Source organism: Mustela putorius, unplaced genomic scaffold, assembly GCF_011764305.1.
Source record: "Mustela putorius furo isolate JIRA1106 unplaced genomic scaffold, ASM1176430v1.1 tig00003870_pilon_pilon_pilon, whole genome shotgun sequence".
Classification (NCBI taxonomy): domain Eukaryota; kingdom Metazoa; phylum Chordata; class Mammalia; order Carnivora; family Mustelidae; genus Mustela; species Mustela putorius.
The window spans coordinates 5994491-6021074 of record NW_025422022.1 but is presented as its reverse complement, the minus strand read 5'-3'; the positions used below and the strand labels follow the sequence as shown (position 1 = coordinate 6021074).

At 36.6% G+C, this 26584-nt stretch overlaps 1 long non-coding RNA gene across 1 annotated transcript in view; it reads left to right on the top strand.

Annotated features, from left to right (window-relative positions):
- Positions 1–1607: 1607 nt before the first annotated feature.
- The window catches only part of LOC101679854, a 35317-nt gene continuing 10340 nt past the window's right edge, over positions 1608–26584 (top strand). The window contains exon 1 of the long non-coding RNA XR_001179620.2: positions 1608–1643. This is a non-coding gene — a long non-coding RNA (uncharacterized LOC101679854). The remainder of the gene's footprint in view (positions 1644–26584) is intronic.

Below are 26584 nucleotides of genomic sequence, written 5' to 3'. Positions count from 1 at the left end.
CCTATCCCACTATCTATAGGAAACTACAGTAACTGCTCAATAAAGTGCATTCCTAATAATTTCTAATTAAGCCAAAATACATGAACGTCTACCAAGTAGCAGGCAGTGGCTACCTCCTGGAAAAAAATAACTGAATAAAATGTGATTTCTGAAGAATTTCAATTCTAGACTTTAAAGAAATAGTGGCTTAAAAACCAAGTGAAAATATATCACAGGCAACCGGAGAGTCAGGGAAAGAAATCATGATTTTAAACTGAATATCACAGGTTTAGAGCTGAACTATGAGATAATTATTTTTTCGAGATAATTTTATATAAATTGAATGGGAGCTCCCAGGATTCATGTTTAAAAACTCTTAAAGAATAAACAAAAAAGAAGGACCAGAGTTGAGAGGAGGAAACTTTACTAATGTTGTTATGAAAGTCAAGAAAAAAAACATTTTATAGTTAAGAAGTTGCAGCTTACTAGAACCAAATTCTACAGAGACGTCAGCAACCATAAGGACAAAAGAAAGATCTAGCAAAAAGAACTTTACGGATGACTGCACTTCAGCAAAACCCTGGGTGCGCAAGTCACATTTCCAGGAATCAAAGAAGGAAAGATTGTTGGAGGATGGATACAGTGAGTTAAATGCATTTATTTAAGACTGTAACACAACCGGCAGTTAAACCACAATGAAATAAAACCGTGGCTAGATGAGGCAGGCTGTCAAGTGAAGAACTTTTTGAAGAAAGGAAAGCCCAAGTGTGCTTGAGGGCAAGGAGGGAGGAATCTCTGTGATAAGAAAGCCTTAAATTGTGGTAAAGAAAACAGATAAGTTCCACAGAAAAATGGCTCAAAATAAAAGCTAAACAAAACTGACTGTGTATGTGGGGCGCGAGTGCCACATGGGAAAGGACCGGATGAGAGCATAGCACGGAGCTCGGGATGGATGGTGAAGGTTACAGTGGATCTCTGCTGGGATGAAGGTTGGTTTTTGAGGAAGGAGGATGTGAGAGCAGGTTTGGAATGAAGCCTCAGAAGAAAGCATCAAGGACTCAGAGAGGATAAGTAGAAGAACTTCCAAGAATAGCAAATGCCATGCTGTAGCTAGAATCAGTATGTCAGTCAACTCCACCTCTTCTTAGAGAAGGAATTTAAAACCAGAGGATATCTTAGAAACCTATTTTTTTTTCCTAGTAATCTAAAGAGAGGCATGGATAGAGTAACTTCTGGAATTATTTTAGATTGGCAGTTAATGCTGAAGTCTTGTTTAAAAGTAAGAGACTTTAGGAATCTAGACTCATCTAGACTGAGAAGTAAGAAGCATCAAAGCAAGGAATGGACAGGTGGGAGAAGGTGACATAGCCCAAGGAAGTTAAGAGATGGAGGTAAAATGGGCCGGGATGTGGGTCCGGACGATGAGAGACACAGGGAAGAAGGTTCGATGGAGATAAAAGAGGGAGAATGGCAGGTAAAGACTTGTCCTTGTGAGGAGCCCAGGAGCTCTGAAATGTTAGGGGTGGAAAGCTGGCCTATTGTGTGCATTTCTAGAGTATTGCAGCTGTACATTGGAAGTAGAATGCCAGAATGTTCAAACAATGAATTCAGAACCCCTGCCTGATGAACTGACACCAGGAAGGCCAGTGTTGCTGAGAAGGATGGTGAGTAGGAAAGAATAGGAACCAAATATGCTCATAACTGAGAGCATGAGTTCTGTATGGGACCCAACTTGGGCTCCCAGTGATACCCCTTAACAGCTGCTGGTCTTTGGACAAGTTATTTAACCACAGTACACTCCATTCTCCTCCATCACACATGGAAATAATAAAAGCGGACATCTAAAGTATGATGAAGGAGAAGGAAGGCATGCAGAGGGCTTAGTATCATCACAGCACAGAAAAATTGCTGAGTAAATGGTAGGAATATCTGTAGGCCTATAAAAGCTGAATGCAGGAAGCCCGACAGGGCAGCAGTGATGATCTGGAGTCGGAAAGAGACACTCAAGGGACCTAGAAAGGTAAGGTAAGGAAATGTAGGGGAAAGGGCAGTATTATGGCAGGACCTTTGAAGAAGCTGGGAGTCCATTGAAAATGGTGGAGGGAACAAGTGTCTCTGAAGACACGAAGACGAAGGAAGAAATGACAATGACAAATAGGCTGAAGATAAATGGAATGTCCCTGATATCTAGAAGGGACTTCTTAAATCACAATCCAAAAAAAAAAAAAAGGGGGGGGGGAAGAAAAAAAGAGAAGAGAAGAGCCAAGGCGGGTGGAAGTATGTACAAAGAAGAGACAAGCATGAAAATTTTAGCCGTCACAAGCCCTGGAAAGGATTAGAAGTTTCTATCCCCTCTCACCATCAAGACCAGTCAAATGTATCCATTTTTTAAAAAGGAAGGGAAGCATCTGTTTCTCGAAAAATCCAGGGCCTAAATGTTTGTGTTCTGTTATCCCAAGAGCCAAGAACATAAAGTCAGAAAGAAAGATCACGTAGGACATCGCCACATATGTGCTCACTAAAGCCAAATGAACTTTCACAGAACTTGGTCCTTGTAACTAGAAAAAATGACATAGAACATTTTTTATGTGGCTTTTTTTTTTTTTTCTGGCATTATTTTTCCATCACCTTGCTCAGGCCTCAAATATGTTTAATTGTCATGGTTTAACATGAATGAGAGATATGACCTAATGTCATAGGTTGTTTTCCCACACAAAAATATTGCTTACTGTATGATATAAGTGCTAAGATTCTGCTGAAAAACAGACAGGTAAAAAACATCTTCCTGGGGCACCTGGGTGGCTCAGTGGGTTAAGCCGCTGCCTTCAGCTCAGGTCATGATCCCAGGGTCCTGGGATCGAGTCCCGCATCGGGCTCTCTGCTCAGCAGGGAGCCTGCTTCCTTCTCTCTCTCTCTCTGCCTGCCTCTATGCCTACTTGTGATCTCTGTCTGTCAAATAAATAAATAAATAAAATCTTAAAAAAAAAAAAAACTTCCTACAGATTTCCTAAAAATAGGAAGAACCCATCTTGACCATTCCCAATATTAACATCCATCAACTCCAGCTCCAAATTCCTCTATTTCCATTTCTTTGAGAGGTCTTCCACTACCCTTGTATCTCCTGCTTCCCTTTTACATTTTACTGGACTACAGAACTTGAATTTTTCTATTCATTCACTGCCATCCAAAACCAGGAGTTGCCATATGGTGTATGCTGCATTACAATGGTATTTGTGAGATTTTGCTGTAAAATTGCAGGGGGAGGGGTGATCTACCTTAAGGCCATATTATTTGCATACGAGGACTTAATACCATTTCAATAAGTGAAAATCACAGCCTTCCGACACAAAACCAGTTATTAGAAAAAAATGCCATCAGCAAAATATCAAAGCTTAAACTGACCACATAAGATGGAAGAGAATGGAAGTTCAGGTCACTAAAACACCATTGGCTCTAATCTTTCCCATGAACCTTAGTATTCCTGGATTTCTCCATATTCTTCTTTGTACATTTTATAAAAATCACTTTCAGGTTTATGGAAAATGCAGCATAAAGTGAGCAGGTTTTTTTCAATGTGTTACATGGAAGAAAGAACAGCAACTAAGATTTTTGTGATTACTTTGATAGACTTCCAGTAGGAGTATTTAGTTTATCTGCACATAGAAAATGAATATTAAAATATTCATACCCCAAGGCTACAAGAAAAAGTAGATAACAGCTGTTGGTCTAAAATGTGGTTTCATTATGCAGAGATTGGAATAAGCTTGTAATTATGAATTAGAGGGAGAGCAGTTGAAAAAAAATGTTGAATAGGTTTCTAACCCCAACATTTAAAATCAGTTTGCTGTTAAGAAATAAAGCAAGTGTTCACACCATTGCCCTCAATAAGCTTTCAAGTGGTATCAGCAATAGCAGACTTGCTTTTGCTCACCTCAAAGAGGAATGTGCAATAAATCCTTCACACAAATTTCTATATGATTTTTTTTTCTAAAGCAAGTTCAAGTATCTTATACCAAGTCCATATTCCAAACTAACAAAACCCCACTTTAATATTTCTTTTAGACCTAAAGACATAATAAATACAAAGAAATAAGGTTTTAAAACATGGTTTTTGTTAATAACACAGATTACAAGTTTCTTACTGAGATGTACTTTTCTTGGACATGATACAATGACAGTGAAGAAAACATTGTTTCATTTAGTTACAATGTTAGATGAACAAAATAAAGTTTATTAACTTTCTTGTTACACAATGGAAAAAATTAATCTCTTTTCCAATTGTTCAAATATTAATCCACTGAGAATTGTGACTTTGGTTTGAAAGAATTTATTTTAAGAAATTTAACCTCCCAAATACACACATAATGCATACAGTGAATTATTTAGAACACCATGCAGTATAAATTATATTTCCCTCTTCCCTCATTTCGCTGCTCCTCTACAATCTGTTAAGAAACTGAATAATTACTGAAAAAAAGATAAAATATAATTAAACAATATGAAGAGTAACTAAGAGAAGGTTTTGCACTGATGTGAAACATTTCATTAAGAATTACTAAGCATTTTTTAAATATTTCTGAGATTAAGTATTATTATCCTTTCTTAAAGATGACGAAAATGAGAAAAGAAATTATGTACTAGACCCATGATGGACATGAGTTAAGTATTACAGAAAAAAATTTAAAAATGGGAAACTTTGTGTCCGTTATTTGCTGTGACATGAAATTTTGGCTAACTTATGTGTGTTTTGATACAATGAACCACACACTCCCTTGTTATATTTTCCTTTTGGGGGGGTAGATTTTATTTATTTATTTTAGAGAAAGAGAGCATGAATGTGGGGAAGAGAAGAGGGAGAGAGAATGTCAAGCAGACTCCCCACTGAGCAGAGTCTGAATGATTTGGGGCTCAATCTGAGGACCCCAAGATTATGACCTGAGTTGGAGACTTAACAGTCTGGGCCACCCAGGTACCTTGCTACTTTTTCTTCTGATACGAACACTCTTCCTTTCTAACTCTAAGATGTGTTTAGAAAACCAAACCAAAGGGAAGACAAACACCCAGACTCTTTCCTCCAGCCTCCGTCTCCTGGGTCAGATGGAGGCCAGGAAGGAAAACAGACAGGGTTGGGGGATGGGTGAAACAGGAGAGGGGGATGACCAGTACACTTCTGATGAACACTGAGCAATGTATGGAAATTCTGAGTCACTCTATTGAACACTTGAAGGTAATGTAACACTGTGTGTGAGCTATACTGAAATTAAAATTAAAAACTAAATAAAATTTAGAAATAAAGAACAGCAGACAGCACCCAGAAACTTAGTAACAATTCCTTGAACACTAAGCAGCATTTTTACATTCAAGCTGTCCCTGCAAACAAATGACATAACCAGGGCACCTGGGTGGCTCAGTCGGTTAAGCATCTGCCTTCCTCTCAGGTCTTGATCCCGGGTCCTGAGATCAAGCCCTGCTTCTGGCTCCATGCTCAGTGGGGAGCCTGCTTCTCTCTCTCCTGCTCCCCCTGCTTCTGCTCCCTCTCTCTCTCTGTCAAATAAATAAATATTTTTTTTTTTTAAAGGACAGAGGGGCGCCTGGGTGGCTCAGCAGGTTAAAGCCTCTGCCTTCGGCTCAGGTCATGATCCCAGGGTCCTGGGATCGAGTCCCACATCAGGCTCTCTGCTCAGCAGGGAGCCTGCGTCCTCCTCTCTCTCTCTCTCTGCCTGCTTCTCTGCCTACTTGTGATCTCTGTCTGTCAAATAAATAAATAAAATCTTTAAAAAAAAAAAAAAAGGACAGAAAAACAATCAGCCAGATAATTTTTTTTTTAATTCAGAGTCATTATTTTAGAATAATACTAACAGTACAGCTGAAGTGGAAAAGTAAAAGAAAAGCTCATCTTGACCTCATTTTTGAAGTAACATGGTGAAGAACACTTATTCTGTTTCTGTGGGCCAAGGGTCAAAAGACAAAAGACAAACCACATGATAGTAAAATCTCCCACTCCCTGCTGAGCTCTGTTAATATGTTCAACAGTTTAGTGTACACAGGACTTCCGGTCCCTTCCCTAAACATATGGCAGGCAAGAAGACAAGTGGACCTCCAATATTGAAAGTGGCTTGTTACTGACATACTGGCATACAAAAACAACTTGCTCGTCGTCATAAAGATAACTTTCCTGCTTTTCTCAACGGGAAGAGGAGAAATTCTCAAAAGTGGGATCAATGGAAAATCCGCTCTCACGCTCATTCTAATAAAGAAGATGTAACATAAAAATTACAATTTTAATTTTTGTTAGATCAAAAACTTTTCTAAATGACTTACAAGCAAACATAGAACACAAAAAGGGTAGATCCCTTTCCCCCAAAGCAGACAGTAAATAGTTAACGTAAGTACACAGTTAACATGTTTGACTGTTTATATGAGACCGTCTCTCTGATGTTTTAATTAAAAATTTATGAGTAGTATTAAATAGCAATATAAGTATTTTTAAAACTTCCTAGTTATATTTTGCTGCTATTTTTTCTAAGACAACATAAAGGTAGTAGAGACTATTAGAGAACTATGGAAATTCTGAAAAAAAAAAAAAAATTGATATATATCTCCCCCTGAATGTCAACACACAATTTTATGACAAAATGGGACTCCATTCTCTCCTGCATTTTGGTTTAATTTTTGGTGGAAAATAATAAAAAATGTCTTGAGAAATAAAAACCGGATCAAATCTATAGAAAGGCTAAGAAAGAATTAATTGTCTTTGAAAATATTGTCCAAAAATTAATTAATCCATATTAAAAAATAAGGTAGGGAAACACTATCTTTACCCTCTGATGCGGAAACAGTCAATGTGGTCAGGATTCTAACCTCAGGACTTGGGCTGGGATCCTTTGTCTTCAATGGCACGTCACTTCTTAACTCCAGGAACAGTCAGGAGGAGAAAGGCACACGTCAGGTTCCGGTTGTTTCAAAACTTTTGAGAGAGCTCCTCTGAGAGCCTCTGATTTGTGTTTATCCTCTGAATCCCACCCACTTATATTAATTGAACACCTTTCTTCCAAGATAGCGCTCCACGGCACACACAGCCTGCACCGTGTTAATTGAGCCCCTTTGGGGGAAAGTATCGTTTAAATATAACAATATATTCAGAACCCTAAAATAATTTGATCTATAATAAATTCTTAAGCAAGGGAGGAAGGCCAGCCTGGGGACCCAGGGAGGGGAAGATTGCCAGGTACGAAGTCAGAGATTCACAAGGAAGTTGTAGAAGCTTCTTCCCTGGAGACTTTTAAAAATAGAATAGACAGCCCTCAACATACAGTGTGTAGGAAGCCCCATTATACTTTGTTATGAGAGAACTTCACTACAGGTTTCCTTAGGCTTGATTGAAAAAAAAAAAAAAAATGGGAGGAGGGTGAGGGAAAGCCGCCTGATATAAGGGAAATTCAGTTTAAGAAATGCCCTTGATAGTGAATGAAGTCTGTTCATTTTAATATGAATTTTCTGATTTTTACACTTGATTTTGGGGAGAAAGTCTTACATGAATTTAAATTCTAATATCTATCTGATTACACTGCTTTCAATTTTTAGCTTCATTTTATATTACTCTTGTGTTCACTGCACTGTTTGTGCTATTTTTGGAAGTTCAGAACTTATAAGGTCAAGAAGAAATTGAAAGTTGCTTGGATATTTTACCTTTTATCCTCCTTTTAGACCATGATCCTCATATATTTGAAAATATATGTAGACACACACCTATACATATATATGATTTAATAATAGCTTTTCAGGGAAAATTAACAATATTTTAAGTATAGTTCATCTTTTCATTAACAAACTATGGAATACATTAATCAAAAATTCCACACAACTTTCTTCTTTGATATGATTTAAGACATCATGAACAGATTCTTTGGAAACAAATCTTTTTCTCAAAAAAAAAAAAAAAAACCAAAACACACACACAAGAAAAATTTATCTTAATCCAGTATCTGTACCTACATAGAGCATCATAATGACTGACAGTAGAATTACCCCATTCAAGACTTGAACCACTTCTTTATCTTTATGATTAACAATTTGTATTTGAACCCTTTCAAAGACTAATGAGATTCCTTTTGCATTCTATATTTGGTTAAACTCACCATTCTCTCTTTATTGAATTGCAATGCAAGTAACACAACTAATATGTCTTTTGGCTACACAGATACACCAACCACACAAGACTAAATTTGCAGATACATCCACTAGACCAAGTACATCATAATATAATCGTGTACCTAGGAGTTAATGACATTTTTTATCCTAATTGTAAATTCATCTATGTTTTTAAGAAAATCCATCCTCATTTTTCAGAAATGATAATCAAGAACATAGAGCATGTTAATTCTACACTTTAATAAGGAATTTTCAGTAACATGCTGAGATTTTCAGTTTGTCACCTTGGGCTGAGACACTTATCCCCTGTATTAGTTTTCTCTTGCTGCTGTAATAAATTACCATAAAGTTGATGACTTAATGCCACACATTTATTATCTCCATGTGCCAGAGCTCAGAAGTCTGGCATGGTTTTCGCTGGACTGAAAATCAAGGTGTTGATAGGGCTGGCATTTGTTTCTGAAGGCTCCCGGGGAAAATCTGTGTCTTTGCCTTTTCCTATTTTGGAGACGCCGCATTCCTTGGCACCTAATCCCATCCTTCATGTTCAGATCTAACAATGGCACCTGGAATCCCTCTGGACCTCACCCTGCTTCACTCTGATCTACTCTTCTGCCTCCCTCTTCCACTGTGCAGAATGCTTGTGCTTCTGTGACGATCCCCTGGACAACACAAGCTTATACCCCTATTTTGAACCCCGCTGATTATCAACGTTAATTCCATCTGGGACTTGAATTCCTCTTTATACCAAATTCACCATTTCCAAGGATTAGAATGTGGATGTCTCTGGGAGGCAATCATTGTCTACAACATACCCCCTCCAAATATCAACTACAGATTTATCATAAATTCTCCTATTCCTAACAAACTACAGTAGTTTAAATATCATCTGAAAAATGTGTTTACCTAAACTGTGTAATTCCCAAACCATCTTCCTACCAAGCTTTTTAAGGATTTTATTTACTTTTTTGAGAGAGAGAGAGAGAGAGAGGGAGTACAAACGCAAGCTGGGGGAGGAGCAGAGGGAGAGGGACAAGCAGACTCCCTGCTGAGCTCAGAGCCCTACCCAGGGCTCCAACCCAAGACCCTGAGTTCATGACCTCTGCAGAAGTCAGACGCTTAACTGACTAAGCCACCCAGGCGCCCCTCCCACCAATTAGAGGCTATTTTTAAGTTTTATTGTTCTCTTATATAATATTATTTTCAAAACTCCTTAGGAAAAAAGGTATGATATAAAGTGAATAGTAGCTTTTGTTTGTTTCTTTGTTTTGTTTTTTGTTTTTTGTTTTTTTCTTAGTTGGAGTCTACACCTCAATGCATGATAGAGAACTTGGATTAATATCATCTCTATATATGAGAAAGTGGGGCCCCTTGCCCTGGGCGCTAGGCTTTAGGAACTCCTTTTCTGGATTTTTTCTGGCCCTGACTCTCCTGTTGGCAAGAAGCCTGTAGAAAGGGGCCTGGCTACTCCGAGTCCTTACCTGCTAGACCACTGTCACAGTGGTACCCTTCCTGGTACCCTGGAAGTCTCTAATTATGTGGCCCAGATTATAAGGACCATTGGCCCCTTCTCCCCAAGTTTACCCTATCAGTAATATACACGTTCCCCCCATAACTGAAAGTAGAGTCTTTCTATGAAACCCTCCCTAAGACAAAATGGCATAAAGCACTTTCCAAAAGGTCCTCTTGGACCACTGCACTTTTTCAAAAGACCTGTTAGTACATTCAGTAATGCCTTTTTTTGTAAATGCAAAAATCCCTTTCAGATTTCTTCTGGTTAGTGAGTACAGGTACCCATGCATGTCTTTTCCAAAAGCAAATGGGTATAAGGTGAACTTTCAGAAAGTGGGGGAAACCTCTACACACCCCCAGGACTAAGCGTTGCATATGAAGTTTGGAATGCAGGCTGGCATCTCCACACTAGGGCCTCCAGGACTGTGGAGAGCCAACCAGAGAGAGTGGAGGGAAAAGTAGATGGGCGGGCGCTGCCATGCCCAGAGGTCCCTGTCTAGCTCTCCCAGGCATCATCCTGCAGTACAGATCTCCTTGGGGTTCTAGAATTCAAATTCAAATCTGGCTTTGCCAAGTTGTGATAACTTAAATTTGTCACGGTAGGAAGATAGAACATATTTATGTGAGGGTTTGTTAGTTTGATTTATTTGATTTAGAAGTTTGACTTTGAAATATTTGCACATAGGTTATGTGGGTTTCCCTTTATACACTCCTGCCTGGGGCCTTAAAAATACTGGGGGCCAGTCTGTCTTAAATGTCTTCATTCTTACATTTTCATTCAAATTAAATTTGTGCATCAATAGGACAAATTAATATCCCTCAAAAAAACAGTTTTCAGAAATGTATGTAACTTTCCTCACCTAATTCAAATTATTCTGAGACTATCAAAATTTGTTAATTTCGGTGCTTCAAGGACCTCGGTGATTCTTGCTTCATTTTCTTATTACCATAAAAGGAAGCTATTATTACTCATGAATATATACCCATATCTATCATCTAAATATCTCTTTATCTCTTTATGTATGTATACATATATATATTCTCTCTCCAGATAGATAGATAGATAGATACACACACATATACATATATCTGTATAAACAGGGATCTGAGTTAGTTTATTTTTGTGGGAGGCCAGGAGAAACAGTAAGAACTCTGGACAGGGCCCCTAGGTGGCTCAATCGGTCAAGAATCCAACTCTCGATTTCAGCTTAGGTCATGATCTCAGGATCCTGGGATCAAGCCCTATGTCAGGCTCATGCTCAGCAAGGAGTCTGCTTCAGGATTCTCTCCTTTTCCCCCTGTTCCTTCCCTCCTCTCTAAAATAAATAAATAAATCTTAAAAAAAAAAAGAAAGAAAGAAAGAAAGAAAGAAAGAAAAGATAAAAGAACTCTGAGGACTCAGAACAAGCAAGGCCTAAAGATTCTCCATAGAGAAACTGAGAGCAAGAAAGATAAAGCCACTGGAGGTAGTAATGGATTTTCATCATTGTTTCACTTTTAGAATTATGAAATAAAATCTGGAGAATACAAGTAGCTTTAAATTGACATCCATACTTATTCATTGAGTCAATAAATACAATTTTAATTTGGCAAAAAACTTTTACAGAAATGCAAATGCAAGGTCTTATTTTTAAAATATGAATCTGAAAGCCATAGGGAAAAACTAGGATATAATGATCAAGAGCAAATCTATCCAAGCCTGGTCTTGTGGACTAACACCATCCCTGAAAAATGTGCATTAATCTCATATTGAAGGTCATTCTTGTTTTTAATATATTACCTCTGTGTAGCTACAGTTTTAACTGTTTGTGTTATTTATAACAATGAAATGAATCCCAGGTGGTTTTCTTATATTCAACCTCTCTTTGAACAGAAACCCTAGAAAGAACAAGCATATTTCTAATTTCTTATTGATTATGATTTCTACTGGTTATGGATAGCAATTATATAAATTTGACAAGGTTCATTCCTTTTAGTTTGAGCCATTAAAAAATCAATTAGTCTTTGTTTTGTAGAACTTTCATATATATATATATATATATATATATATATATATATAATTGGATTGTTCTTTCTTGAAAGATCCTTTGATTATGTGTTCTACCAAAGAACATTGGGAATTCAATTAACTCCAAAAAATTACTAAATCCTAGGAAGTATTTTACAAAATGTCATTTTTTACTTAATAAAGGGACAGCCCCATATTTCATGAGTTCCCATTCATCTGACAGAGCTGTGGTGTTTGTAATTGTGTATATAAAGCCATCAGTCTTCTAGAACCATCTTTAGCTGAGCAAGCCCCAAAGCATGGTCCATTCTGCTCATATCTGATCAGCATCTTTATAGCTTATCAGCCTTGGGGTTCAATTTTGTTTTGGATGCTTTTATAAATGAGTACAATCACTGGTGAATCTGTTCTTCCAGATTGCAAAGAGAAAAATCGAGAGAGGAACTTTAGTAGATTACTGTGTCATTGAGAATAAAGTACAAGCACAAATGCACCTAAAGTAGTCACAGAGATGATTTTTTTGGGTGTACATTTTCAGTTTTATTTCAGTAAAATTAGATGATTGTCTTAGTTATTACTGTTTTTGAAGTTATGCTCTTACCGCAGGCTAGGGGTATGATCAATGCATTATCTAACTAAATCAATTGTCCCAAAGTACTATTTTTTTTTTCCTTAAAAGAAAGGAAAGATAACAGAAAAGAGGAACAGCAATAGAGAGAAAGCATAAGAATTATTTCAGGACTTTCTCCTTCTGGACAGGTGTGGGATGCATTTTATACTTTCTAGTAGCTAGATTCAACAGTATGGCTGATCTCAGGATCCAAGGCAGGCACAGGAATAGCAGGAGCCAAGAGGAAATTTGAATCACTTTAATGGCTTTTGCATTTACAAAATCTCTCTGTGAAAGTGTTCATAATATTTGCCTCAGTGAGTTGCTTCTTAAGTCAGTAGAATAATTGAAGTGTAATACCTAAAGAAAAGTCATATATTGTACAAACATTTATGAAAATATTTTGCTCTAATCAATGTAGATCAAATAAAATATATCAATTGATATTTTAATATAGGAAATAAAATTTCCAAAGGTCGGGATATCAAATAATCAAAAGGACCATGAGGGTGTCGAAGAAACTCCGGTGCCTGGCCAAGGATAATTTTCCTCAGTTACATTAGAAACTCAGAGGAGAAATTTCAGTGTCAAAATTCCATGTTCAGTGGCACCTGGGTTAAAGCCTCTGCCTTCGGCTCAGGTCATGATCCCAGGGTCCTGGGATCAAGCCCCACATTGGGCTCTCTGCTAAGCAGGGAGCATGCTTCCCTTCCTCTCTCTGCCTGCCTCTCTGCTTGCTTGTGATCTGTCTGTCAAATAAATAAAATCTTCAAAAAAAAAAAAATCCATGTTCATCTTGTCCATTTCTGGAAACATACTTCTCAGTAGTTATGAAGTATAACAATATCCTAGAGTTTGTTCTCTGCACAGCAGGAGCAAACACTGACATAAATGAGGCTCAGCATATTTGCAGTTGGTACACTTTCTATCTACTCATTCTGTGTGGGGCATAGTATTCGATGACACCTTCCTTAGAACATTTACAACACGTTTGTCAAGTAAATGTTTGTGTCCCTCCCAAAGTCATATAACACAAACCTGTCCTCCAATATGATGGCATTAGGAAGGCAATTAGAATTAGATGAAGACATAGGAGTGGAGCCCCCATGAAAAGAATTTAGTGTCTTTACAAGAGTCATTGAGAGAGCTTGCTTCCTCTCTCTGCTGTCTAGCATGTGAGGACAGAGTGAGAAGCCTATAGTCTGGAACCCAGGAAAGGGTTCTCGCTAAAACCCAACCATGCTGGCACCAGCCCCCAGAAATGAGAATTAAATTTCTGTTGTGTATAAGCCATACCATTTACAGTATTATAGCAGCCCAAATGGACTAAGACGAAGAACTGTAAATCAAAACACATCCCTGAGACTCCTTTAAGTGCATTTGTGCTCATAGTTCATTGTCAATGACATAATTTACTAAAGTTACTCTCTCAATGGGTAGCCCTCACGATGGTATCATTTGGAATTGACCATCTATCCAACCACCTTGGCACTGAAAATCACTTTGGTTTACTTAGAGACTAACCAAAAATACCTGGTCTACCATCAAGATTTCTGGTTGCTTGAGCCCACAACTCATCTTCTTGCCATTGTTACCTCAAATAGATATCACGAGAGAACTTCTTGTAAGTAGCAAATGATTTAAATTAATTTAAAATTTTTTCTAAATAAGACAAAACTATTTCATGTATTTCTCAAACTACAGTATATCACATTCCTATTCCTCATCCCAGGGTTCTTCTTTCTTCTTTTGCTCAATTCCATGAAACTAAGCATGGACTAAGTATGAACATGAAACTAAGTATGAACAAATATGAACAACATGGAGTTCAAAAGCAGCTGCCATTTTGGCCAGGCCTACACTGTACTCAGAAGTTTGTGGAGAACTGGCTTATAGGAAAACTGAACCCACTTTAAGATAGCCACAAAGACAAAAAAGATAAAGAAAGTGGACAAAATTGAACATCCAAGAGTATAACAATGAAATGAATCCCAGGTTGTTTCCTTAAACATTAAACGTATGTGTGTATCTGATGGAGATAACGTCCTCATTGTCAAATTTGGTTGGGTCACACAAAGACATATGCTTGAAAGAAAGAAGAATTCTAAAAATTTACTGTCTGACTCATAGAGATAATTCAACCAGTCTTCTCATCCTTGGGTGAGGAGAAAAGGAGCTTTGAGCACACAATAGGCATAGAAATAAAGCTGAACTAAAAAGAGCAGTAAATGAGAGATGAAACAGCAAACTTAACTGTAGATTTGAGGCCCATTCATGTCAGGTCTAGAGCAGCCAACTCCCTCCACTGGAAGGGACCACTAACATGGGGAGCCAGGGAAGCTCAGGAGACAGGTGTGGCTCAGGAAGCAACAGTGACACTAGTTTGAAATCTTAAATAGACTTTAAAGAGACAAATAAATTAGAAATATGGGTACCTTTATGAAAACAGAAAATAGAAATGTGAGTAAAATTTTAGTAAAAACTCTGAATAGAATCTGGGCACAGCAAAAGTTTTCCGTAAATGAGGATCTAAATAGAAGAAAATAAATAGCCTTCAGTCTCTGTGCTTGTCAGATTTGGAAAACAAGTGCAAGAAAAAGGGTGACATTGCTTAAGCCAGGGGGTGTGCGGCCAGTTTGTTTTTTACTTTTAATTTTATTTATTTATTTATTTGTTTTTGTTACTTTTTTGTTTAAGTTTTTATTTAAATTCCATTTAGCATATAGTGTAATATTAGTTTCAGGAGCAGAAATTGGCAATTCACCACTTAAATGCAGCACCCAGTGCTTATCACACCAGCCTTCCTTAATACCCATCACCCATCCAGCCCATCCTCCAACACACCTCCCCTCCAGCAACCCTCAATTTGTAAGAGTGTTTGATGATTTGCTTCCCTCTTTTTTTCCCTCTCTGTTAATCTGTTTTATTTCTTAAACTCCACATGTGAATGAAATCATATGGTATTTCTCTTTCTCTGAGTGATTTAGTTCACTTAGCATAATACACTCTAGCTCCATCCACATCATTGCAAATGGCAAGATTTCATTCTTTTGATGGTTGAGTAATATTCCATCATATATATATATATAGATATATAGATATATATAGATATATCTGTGTGTGTGTGTGTGTATGTGTGTGTGTGTGTACCACATCTTCTTTACCCATTCATCAGTTGATGGACATTTTAGTTCTTTCCATAATTTAGTTATAGTTGATAGTGCTACTCTAAAAGTCAGGGTGCATGTATCCCTTCAAATCAGTATCTTTGTATCCTTTGTGTAAGTACTTAGTAGTACAATTGCTGGATCACAGACTAGTTCTATTTTTAACCTTTTGAGGAATCCCCTTACTGTTTTCCAGAGCGACTGCACCAGTTTGCATTCCCATCAAGAGTGTAAGAGGATCCCCCCTTCCCTGCATTCTGGCCAACATCTGTTATTTCCTGTTTTGTTAATTTTAGCCGTTCTGATAGGTGTGAGGTGGTATCTCACTGTAGTTTTGATTTGTATTTCCCTGATGATGAGTGATGTTGAGCATCTTTTCATGTGTCTGTTGGCCAACTATGTGCCATCTTTTGAAATATGTCTATTCATGTCTTCTGTCCATTTCTTATTTTGATTATTTGGTTTTCAGGTGTTGAGATTCATAAATTCTTCATAGATTTTGGATACTAATCCTTTATAGGATATGTCATTTACAAATATCTTCCCCCATTCTGAAGGTTGCCTTTTAGTTTTGTTGATTCTTTCCTTCACTATGCAGAAGCTTTTTGTATCTTGAAATCCCAGTAGTTCCTTTGGGATGAATAATGTATTTAGTAAAAAGTTTATATGGCCAATGTCAAAGAAGTTACTGTCTGTGTTTTTCTCTAGGATTTTGACAGTTTCCTGTCTCACATTTAGTTATTTTATCCATTTTTTTGTATGTGTGTGTATAGTGTAAGAAAATGGTCCAGTTTCATTCTTTTGCATGTTGCTGTGCAGTTTTCCTAACACCTTTGTTGAACAGACTTGTCTTTTAAATTATTTAGTAATATATGGACCAGGAACTATACTATTAATCTCATTTGATAAATTACTTTGTAAGAAAGATAATATTATTTTTTCATTTTTATGTTGTTGTGCTAAGAACAAAAAACATGAGATATACCACCTTAAATTTTAAGTATAAAATATAGTATTATTTAATTATAGATATATGTTTTATAGAAGATCTGAAAAACTCACTCAACTTGCTTAACTGAAGCTTTATTCCAGTTGAATAACAACTTCTCATTTCCCACCCTGCCCAAGCCCCTGGAAACCACCATTCAACTCTTTGATTCTATATATTTGACTATTTTAGATACCTCATATAAGTTGGATTATTCAGTATGCATCCTTCTGAGACTAACCTATCTCACTATGGATAATAGTCCTCAAGGTTTACCCATGTTGTGGCATGTTATTAGGACTTCTTCCTTTTAAAGGCTGAATAATACTCCATTACATGAATATACCATATTTATTCACTCATTCATCTGTAGATGGACATTTAGGTTGCTTCTACATCTTGGCAATGAATAGAGCTACAATGAACTTTGGGATATAGGTATCTCTTCAAGATCCAATATCAATTCTTTCAGATAAACATCCAGAAGTGGAATTTTTCAATCATATGGTAGTTCTATTTTTCTTATTTTGAGGTACCTACATATGATTTTCTACAGCTGCTATGTCATTTTGCATTCCCACCAATAGTTTACAGAAGCTCCAATTTCTTCACATTCTTGCCAACATTTGTCTTTTTTTTGGGGGTGGGGGAAGTGTAAGATAATATCTCATTGTGGTTTTGATTTGCATTTGCCTTACAATTAGTGACACTAAGCATCTTTTAAATACCTTTTAATCATCTGTGTATCTTCTTTGGAGAAATGTCTGTTCAGCTCTTTAGCCCATTGACAGAGTGAAAAAATAACCTGCGGAATGGGAGAAAATATTTGTAAACTACATATCTGATAAGTGTTGAGTTACAAAATATATAAGGAACTCCTACAACTTAATAGCAAAAAGACCAAGTAAGTTATTTTAAAATGGTCAGAGTTTTAGAGTTTAGGTCTAAAACCTTAGTAGTTTGTGGTTTGAGGGGCTACTGGTAGTGCAGAAAAATCAGAGTGAGATTAAAGTGCTCAAGCTCAGTGGATCACATGTTATCTTCCTCACCCACAGAAGCCTCCACATCCACCTCCTCATCTAAGGAATCCAAGCAATGCTTAAAAATTCATTCCTTGACTTAATTCAGATGCAGCATTTAAGTGAATGTCATCACATGACATTTTTCTATATCATGAAATCTGTTTATTTATCTTTTTAAAGATTTTATTTATTTATTTGACAGAGAGAGCACAAGCAGGGGTTCTATAGAGGAAGAGGAAGAAGCAGGCTCCCAGCTGAGCAGGGACCCCAATGTGGGGCCTGATCTCAGGACACCGAGATCATGACCTGAGCTGAAGGCAGCCACTAAACTGACTGAGCCACCCAGGCACCCCAAAATCTATGTTCATATGTCAGAGGATGGAGGGCTTTTTAATTTATATTATGTGGACATAAATATGTAAGTTAACCTGACATATTTGCCTTGTCGACTTAAAGTATTCTAAAACTACGCAGATTTCATGAGTAAGTTAAGCCTCATGCCCAACCGCTCAATAAAAATATATATTCTCACCACTTTTTCAGTTATTTCACTTTTTTCTTCATAATTTTAATGAGCACATTCACTTTGTCATTAAGATTACTTAATGTGATATAATCACAGGGACATTGACTTCTCCCCCTACCCGCCACTAAATATCACAGCAATGAAACTCCTGAGGACTAGAAAGCAAATATATGATAATTTGTAAAGATGGGATAGAGCTTACCAAGAACTATGTCAAGAAAAAAGGATTTAAAGTTTTAAATTAAAAAATTTTTTAATTGTTTATTTTAACCTATGCCAATCTCTAAATATTACAATTTGGAGGGACTGTTACCCTTATAAGTGGTAAGCTTATCTGCTTAAAAGGTTATTTTCCAAATTTTGAACATTTTTGATGCTCAGATGTGAGGTTGGTAAATGTTAAGCTCCTAAAATAATTAATAGATGTAATATAAGATATGTGTAAAATAATAAATATTGACCAACCTCCACTCTTCTAAGCCTATGTCAATGATAGAGAAAATACAATAACAAAACAGAGAGACACGCATTGGCTCAAAAGCCAATTACTTACTTACTTGCTGAAAATGAGCCCCAAATAAGTCATTCTGATATATAAAAGGAAAGCTACTGCCCGAAAACCCTCATTGCTAACGAATACTCTAGAGCCAAGTTAATACAGATTTTTAAAAAGGATGTAAAAAACAAAGATGAGGGGCGCCTGGGTGGCTCAGTGGGTTAAAGCCTCTGCCTTCGGCTCAGGTTATGATCTCAGGGTCTTGGGATCAAGACCCACATACGGCTCTCTGCTCAGTAGAGAGCCTGCTTCCTCCTCTCTCTCTCTGCCTGCCTTTCTGGTTACTTGTGATCTCTGTCAAATAAATAAATAAAATATTTTTTAAAAAAAGAACAAAAATGAGGACAAATCTTGACATAATAGGCTGACAAGTTGATAAATGGAATCATGGTATATGTTTATATATATATTTTTTGGTTTATATATTTTTTTATTTTTTATAAACATATATTTTTATCCCCAGGGGTACAGGTCTTTGAATCACCAGGTTTACACACTTCACAGCACTCACCAAAGCACATACCCTCCCCAATGTCCATAATCCCACCCCCTTCTCCCAAAACCCTCCCCCCAGCAAACCTCAGTTTGTATTGTGAGATTAAGAGTCACTTATGGTTTGTCTCCCTCACAATCCCATCTTCTTTCATTTATTCTTCTTGTACCCACTTAAGCCCCCATGTTGCATCACCACTTCCTCATATCAGGGAGATCATATGATAGTTGTCTTTCTCTGCTTGACTTATTTCGCTAAGCATGATACGCTCTAGTTCCATCCATGTTGTCGCAAATGGCAAGATTTCATTTCTTGTGATGGCTGCATAGTATTCCATTGTGTATATATACCACAACTTCTTGATCCATTCATCAGTTGATGGATATCTAGGTTCTTTCCATAGTTTGGCTATTGTGGACATTGCTGCTATAAACATTCGGGTACACGTGCCCCTTTGGATCACTACGTTTGTATCTTTAGGGTAAATACCCAATAGTGCAATTGCTAGGTCATAGGGCAGTTCTATTTTCAACATTTTGAGGAACCTCCATGTTGTTTTCCAGAGAGGTTGCACTAGCTTGCATTCCCACCAACAGTGTAGGAGGGTTCCCCTTCCTCCGCATCCTCGCCAGCATCTGTCATTTCCTGACTTGTTGATTTTAGCCATTCTGACTGGTGTGAGGTGATATCGCATTGTGGTTTTGATTTGTATTTCCCTGATGCCGAGTGATATGGAGCACTTTTTCATGTGTCTGTTTGCCATCTGGATGTCTTCTTTGCAGAAATGTCTGTTCATGTCCTGTGCCCATTTCTTGATTGGATTATTTGTTCTTTGGGTGTTGAGTTTGCTAAGTTCTTTATAAATTCTGGACACTAGTCCTTTATCTGATATGTCGTTTGCAAATATCTTCTCCCATTTTGTCAGTTGTCTTTTGATTTTGTTAACTGTTTCCTTTGCTGTGCAAAAGCTTTTGATCTTGATGAAATCCCAATAGTTCATTTTTGCCCTTGCTTCCCTTGCCTTTGGCGTTGTTCCTAGGAAGATGTTGCAGCGGCTGAGGTCGAAGAGGTTGCTGCCTGTGTTCTCCTCAAGGATTTTGATGGATTCCTTTCTCACATTGAGGTCCTTCATCCATTTTGAGTCTATTTTTGTGTGTGGTATAAGGAAATGGTCCAATTTCATTTTTCTGCATGTGGCTGTCCAATTTTCCCAGCACCATTTATTGAAGAGGCTGTCTTTTTTCCATTGGATCTTCTTTCCTGCTTTGTCGAAGATTAGTTGACCATAGAGTTGAGGGTCTATTTCTGGGCTCTCTATTCTGTTCCATTGATCTATGTGTCTGTTTTTGTGCCAGTACCATGCTGTCTTGATGGTGACAGCTTTGTAATAGAGCTTGAAGTCCGGAATTGTGATGCCACCAACGTTGGCTTTCAATTTTCAATATCCCTTTGGCTATTCAAGGTCTTTTCTGGTTCCATATAAATTTTAGCATTATTTGTTCCATTTCTTTGAAAAAGATGGATGGTACTTTGATAGGAATTGCATTAAATGTGTAGATTGCTTTAGGTAGCATAGACATTTTCACAATATATATTCTTCTAATCCAGGAGCATGGAACATTTTTCCATTTCTTTGTGTCTTCCTCAATTTCTTTCATGAGTACTTTATAGTTTTCTGAGTATAGATTCTGTGCCTCTTTGGTTAGGTTTATTCCTAGGTATCTTATGGTTTGGGGTGCAATTGTAAATGGGATTGAGTCCTTAATTTCTCTTTCTACTGTCTTGGTGTTGGTGTAGAGAAATGCAACTGATTTCTGTGCATTGATTTTATATCCTGACACTTTACTGAATTCCTGTAAAAGTTCTAGCAGTATTGGAGTGGAGTCTTTTGGGTTTTCCACATATAGTATCATATCATCTGCGAAGAGTGATAATTTGACTTCTTCTTTGCCGATTTGGATGCCTTTAATTTCCTTTTATTGTCTGATTGCTGAGGCTAGGACCTCTAGTACTATGTTGAAAAGCAGTGGTGATAATGGACATCCCTGCCGTGTTCCTGACCTTAGCGGAAAAGCTTTCAGTTTTTCTCCATTGAGAATGATATTTGCGGTGGGTTTTTCATAGATGGCTTTGATGATATTGAGGTATGTGCCCTCTATCCCTACACTTGGAAGAGTTTTGATCAGGAAGGGATGCTGTACTTTGTCAAATGCTTTTTCAGCATCTATTGAGAGTATCATATGGTTCTTGTTCTTTCTTTTATTGATGTGTTGTATCAAATTGACTGATTTGTGGATGTTGAACCAAACTTGCATCCCTGGAATAAATCCCACTTGGTCGTGGTGAATAATCTTTTTAATGTACTGTCGAATCCTATTGGCTAGTATTTCGTTGAGTATTTCGCATCTGTGTTCATCAAGGATATTGGTCTATAGCTCTCTTTTTTGGTGGGATCCTTGTCTGGTTTTGGGATCAAGGTGATGCTGGCCTCATAAAATGAGTTTGGAAGTTTTCCTTCCATTTCTATTTTTTGGAACAGTTTCAGGAGAATAGGAATTAGTTCATCTTTAAATGTTTGGTCAAATTCCCCCGGGAAGCCGTCTGGCCCTGGGCTTTTGTTTGTTTGGAGATTTTTAATGACTGTTTCAATCTCCTTACTGGTTATGGGTCTGTTCAGGCTATCTATTTCTTCCTGGTTCAGTTGTGGTAGTTTATATGTTTCTAGGAATGCATCCATTTCTTCCAGATTGTCAAATTTATTGCCGTAGAGTTGCTCATAGTATGTTCTTATAATAGTTTGTATTTCTTTGGTGTTAGTTGTGATCTCTCCTCTTTCATTCATGATTTTATTTATTTGGGTCCTTTCTCTTTTCTTTTTGATAAGTCGGGCCAGGAGTTTATCAATTTTATTAATTCTTTCAGAGAAGCAGCTCCTAGTTTCGTTGATTTGTTCTATTGTTTTTTTTTTTGTTTCTATTTCATTGATTTCTGCTCTGATCTTTATGATTTCTCTTCTCCTGCTGGGTTTGGGGTTTCTTTCTTGTTCTTTCTCCAGCTCCTTTAGGTGTAGGGTTAGGTTGTGTACCTGAGACCTTTCTTGTTTCTTGAGAAAGGCTTGTACCGCTATATATTTTCCTCTCAGGACTGCCTTTGTTGTGTCCCACAGATTTTGAACCGTTGTATTTTCATTATCATTTGTTTCCATGATTTTTTTCAATTCTTCTTTAATTTCCCGGTTGACCCATTCATTCTTTAGAAGGATGCTGTTTAGTCTCCATGTATTTGGGTACTTTTCAAACTTCCTTTTGTGGTTGAGTTCTAGCTTTAGAGCATTGTGGTCTGAAAATATGCAGGGATTGATCCCAATCTTTTGATACCAGTTGAGTCCTGATTTAGGACCGAGGATGTGATCTATTCTGGAGAATGTTCCATGTGCACTAGAGAAGAATGTGTATTCTATTGCTTTGGGATGAAATGTTCTGAATATATCTGTGATGTCCATCTGGTCCAGTGTGTCGTTTAAGGCCTTTATTTCCTTGCTGATCTTTTGCTTGGATGATCTGTCCATTTCAGTGAGGGGAGTGTTAAAGTCCCCTAGTATTATTGTATTATTGTTGATGTGTTTCTTTGATTTTGTTATTAATTGGTTTATATAGTTGGCTGCTCCCACGTTGGGGGCATAGATATTTAAAATTGTTAAATCTTCTTGTTGGACACACCCTTTGAGTATGATATAGTGTCCTTTCTCATCTCTTATTATAGTCTTTGGCTTACAATCTAATTGATCTGATATAAGGTTTGCCACTCCTGCTTTCTTCTGATGTTCATTAGCATGGTAAATTCTTTTCCACCCCCTCACTTTAATTCTGCAGGTGTCTTCGGGCTTAAAATGAGTTTCTTGGAGGCAACATATAGATGGGTTTTGTTTTTTTATCCATTCTGATACCCTGTGTCTTTTGACAGGGGCATTTAGCCCATTAACATTCGGGGTAACTATTGAGAGATATGAATTTAGGGCCATTGTATTGCCTGTAAGGTGACTGTTACTGTATATGGTCTCTGTTCCTTTCTGATCTACCACTTGTAGGCTCTCTCTTTGCTTAGAGGACCCCTTTCAAGATTTCCTGTAGAGCTGGTTTGGTGTTTGCAAATTCTTTCAGTTGTTGTTTGTCCTGGAAGCTTTTAATCTCTCCTTCTATTTTCAATGATAGCCTAGCTGGATATAGTATTCTGGGCTGCATGTTTTTCTCATTTAGTGCTCTGAAAATATCATGCCAGCTCTTTCTGGCCTGCCAGGTCTCTGTGGATAAGTCAGCCGCCAATCTAATATTTTTACCATTGTATGTTACAGACTTCTTTTCCCAGGCTGCTTTCAGGATTTTCTCTTTGTCACTGAGACTTGTAAATTTTACTATTAGGTAATGGGGTGTGGGCCTATTCTTATTGATTTTGAGGGGCATTCTCTGAACCTCCTGAATTTTGATGCTCGTTCCCTTTGCCATATTGGGGAAATTCTCCTCAATAATTCTCTCAAGTATACCTTCTGCTCCCCTCTCTCTTTTGTCTTCTTCTGGAATCCCAATTATTCTAATGTTGTTTCTGCTTATGGTGTCACTTATCTCTCAAAGTCTCCCCTCGTGGTCCAGTAGCAGTTTGTCCCTCTTTTGCTCAGCTTCTTTATTCTCTGTCATTTGGTCTTCTATATCACTAATTCTTTCTTCTGCCTCATTTATCCTAGCAGTGAGAGCCTCCATTTTTTATTGCACCTCATTAATAGCTTTTTTGATTTCAACTTGGTTAGATTTTAGTTCTTTTATTTCTCCAGAAAGGGCTTTTATATCTCTCGAGAGGTTTTCTCTAATATCTTCCATGCCTTTTTCGAGCCCGGCTAGAACCTTGAGAATTGTCATTCTGAACTCTAGATCTGACATATTTCCAATGTCTGTATTGATTAGGTCCCTAGCCTTCGGTACTGCCTCTTGTTCTTTTTTTGTGTGTTGAATTTTTCCGTCTTGTCATTTTGTCCAGACAAGAGTATATGAAGGAGCAAGTAAAATACTAAAGGGTGGCAACAACCCCAGGAAAATATGCTTTAACCAAATTAGAAGAGATCCAGAATCGTGAGGGGGGAGAAAGGGGATAAAAAGAGGTTCAAAAAGGAAGAAAAAAAAAAGAAAAAAGAAAAAAAAAGAAAAGAATTAAAAAAAAAGAAAACACCTAAGAAAAATATAAAAAAGAAAAAATATATAATTAGATAAACTAGTAAAAAATCGTTAAAAAAGAATAAGGTAACAGTTAAAAAAAAATTTTACCCGAAGGCGAGAAAAAAAAAACAAAAAATGAAAAAGAAAAAAATTAAATTAACTATAAGACTAAAAAAAATCACAGGAAAAAAGCCATGAGTTCCATGCTTTGCTTTCTCCTCCTCTAGAATTCTGCTGTTCTCCTTGTTATTGAAACCGCACTCCTTGCTAGGTGTATATTTTTTAATTTAAAAAGATGCTAAATAGTAGTACAAAATGGGGAAAGGTAGCTTAATAGATAGCCAAAGGATGCTAAGGTCCTTTTTGGGTTGATAAGTGATTAGAACTATTGAACAAGTTTGGAATTTGTCAAAAGATATCATTGTTGCGTGTATGTGTTAACAATTAAGGATAAGCAATAAACAAAATGCAAAAAAAATATACAGATACAATAGCTTTCAACTATTACAGAATGGGGAAAAAAGAAAATGCAAAACTTCATGAAACTAACATGAGTCAGAAAAAGGAGAGGAAAAGAGGCAAAGAAAATATAAAATGGCAGAAACCTAATACAGCAATAATTAGGATTAAGGTAAAAGAAGACAACCCATCTACTATCAGATTAGATTAAATATTTAACAATTTAAAGTCAGAATGAACGACTGAAAATATGGAAATGGGAAAAGACTTATCAGGCAAATTCAGAATAATTCCATTTAATTATAACTACTAATTCTAACCTCTTGTCACCAGATTATAAAATCATTGAAGTATAATTTATTGTTAAGAAAACACTGATGCAGAATAAGTAATACTACATGCTTTATGCATTTAACAACATGATTTTGAAAAATATAAAGCAAAAATTAAAAGAATTATGACGGAAAATACAATAACAAAATCAGAGTGGGGTGTTTTAGTATATATCTCTCAGAAGCAAAGAAAGTTAAGACTGCAGAGGCTAGAATTATAAATAAAATAAGAATAAAATTATAAATATTTATAATTTATTTATAATAATTACATTTATTTACAAGTAAATTGTTAATAAATGTATTACATTTATTTACAAATAAATTTGCTTGTAAAAAATTTATTTGTAATGAAAATTTTTACATATGTTAGTTTTAACTAAATTCTGAGATTATCATAAAAATATGCATTATTATCAAATTCTCATGGAACGTTTATAGAACCCATGACTCATACATTTGGAAAAAAACAATATCACAGAGATTATATCCTCTGACAAAGAAACAAAATGGATTTCAGCAATGAGAAAACAAAGGTCCCCAAATATTTAGAAATTTAAACAGACATATTTTTTTAAAGATTTTAATTACTTATTTAGATTGAGTGAGAGAGTGGGGGGGGGAGTTGAGGGAGAGGGAGAGAGAGAATCTCAAGCAGACTCCTTGGCTTAGGGCTCGATCTTAGGACCCTGAGATCACGACCTGAAACAAAATCAAAATTCAATACTCAATCAATGGAGACACCCAAACATCCTAAACAGGCACATTTAAATATCTCCTCATTTTTAAAAGAAAATAGAAATGGAAATTATAAAGCAGTTCCTACTTGAAATAAATGAAACCAAACAATGAACATATTTATTTTAAAACCTGTGAAATGCAGCTAAAGTAATATCTAGTAATAAATTTATAACTTCAAAAATATTTAAAAAAAAAAAAAAAGAAGGGACACATGGTTGGGTCAGTCATTTAAGCAACTGACTTCAGCTCAGGTCAAAATCTCAGGGTCCTGGGATCTAACCTTGCATCAGGATCTCTGCTCAGCAGGGAGTCTCCCTGCCATTCCCCACCCCCATCAGCACATGCTTACTCTCTCTCAAAAGATAACATCTTTAAAAAAAAAAAGAAGAAGAATGAGGACTGAGAAAGAGTAATGCAACTTTCAATTCAAAAGCTAGAAAAAGAATAATAATGTAAAAGTGACAAACCTAAGAATAAAATAATAAATTCTATGTAAGTCAAAATGAATGTGATAGAAAACTAATAAGAAGGAAATCATCTACAAAACTGTTAGAGGCCTAACACAAACGTGATAGCAAGTCAGAAGGATAACACAAAAGAAAGTTATAAATTAACATCACATATAAATGGAAATGCAAAAATTTAAAATAAAGTATTAGCCAGTCAACTTCAGCAGCATGTACTATGCACTACACACGTCTGCACACATGTGTATAGTATGATGGAAAGATTTATTTTGAAATCAGAGCAAGCTGACTTTGAGTCTTGGACTGTGTACTCATTAGGCCAGTTCCCTGGTATTTAGTACTTATGGTGTTTATTGTGTTAATGTGGTT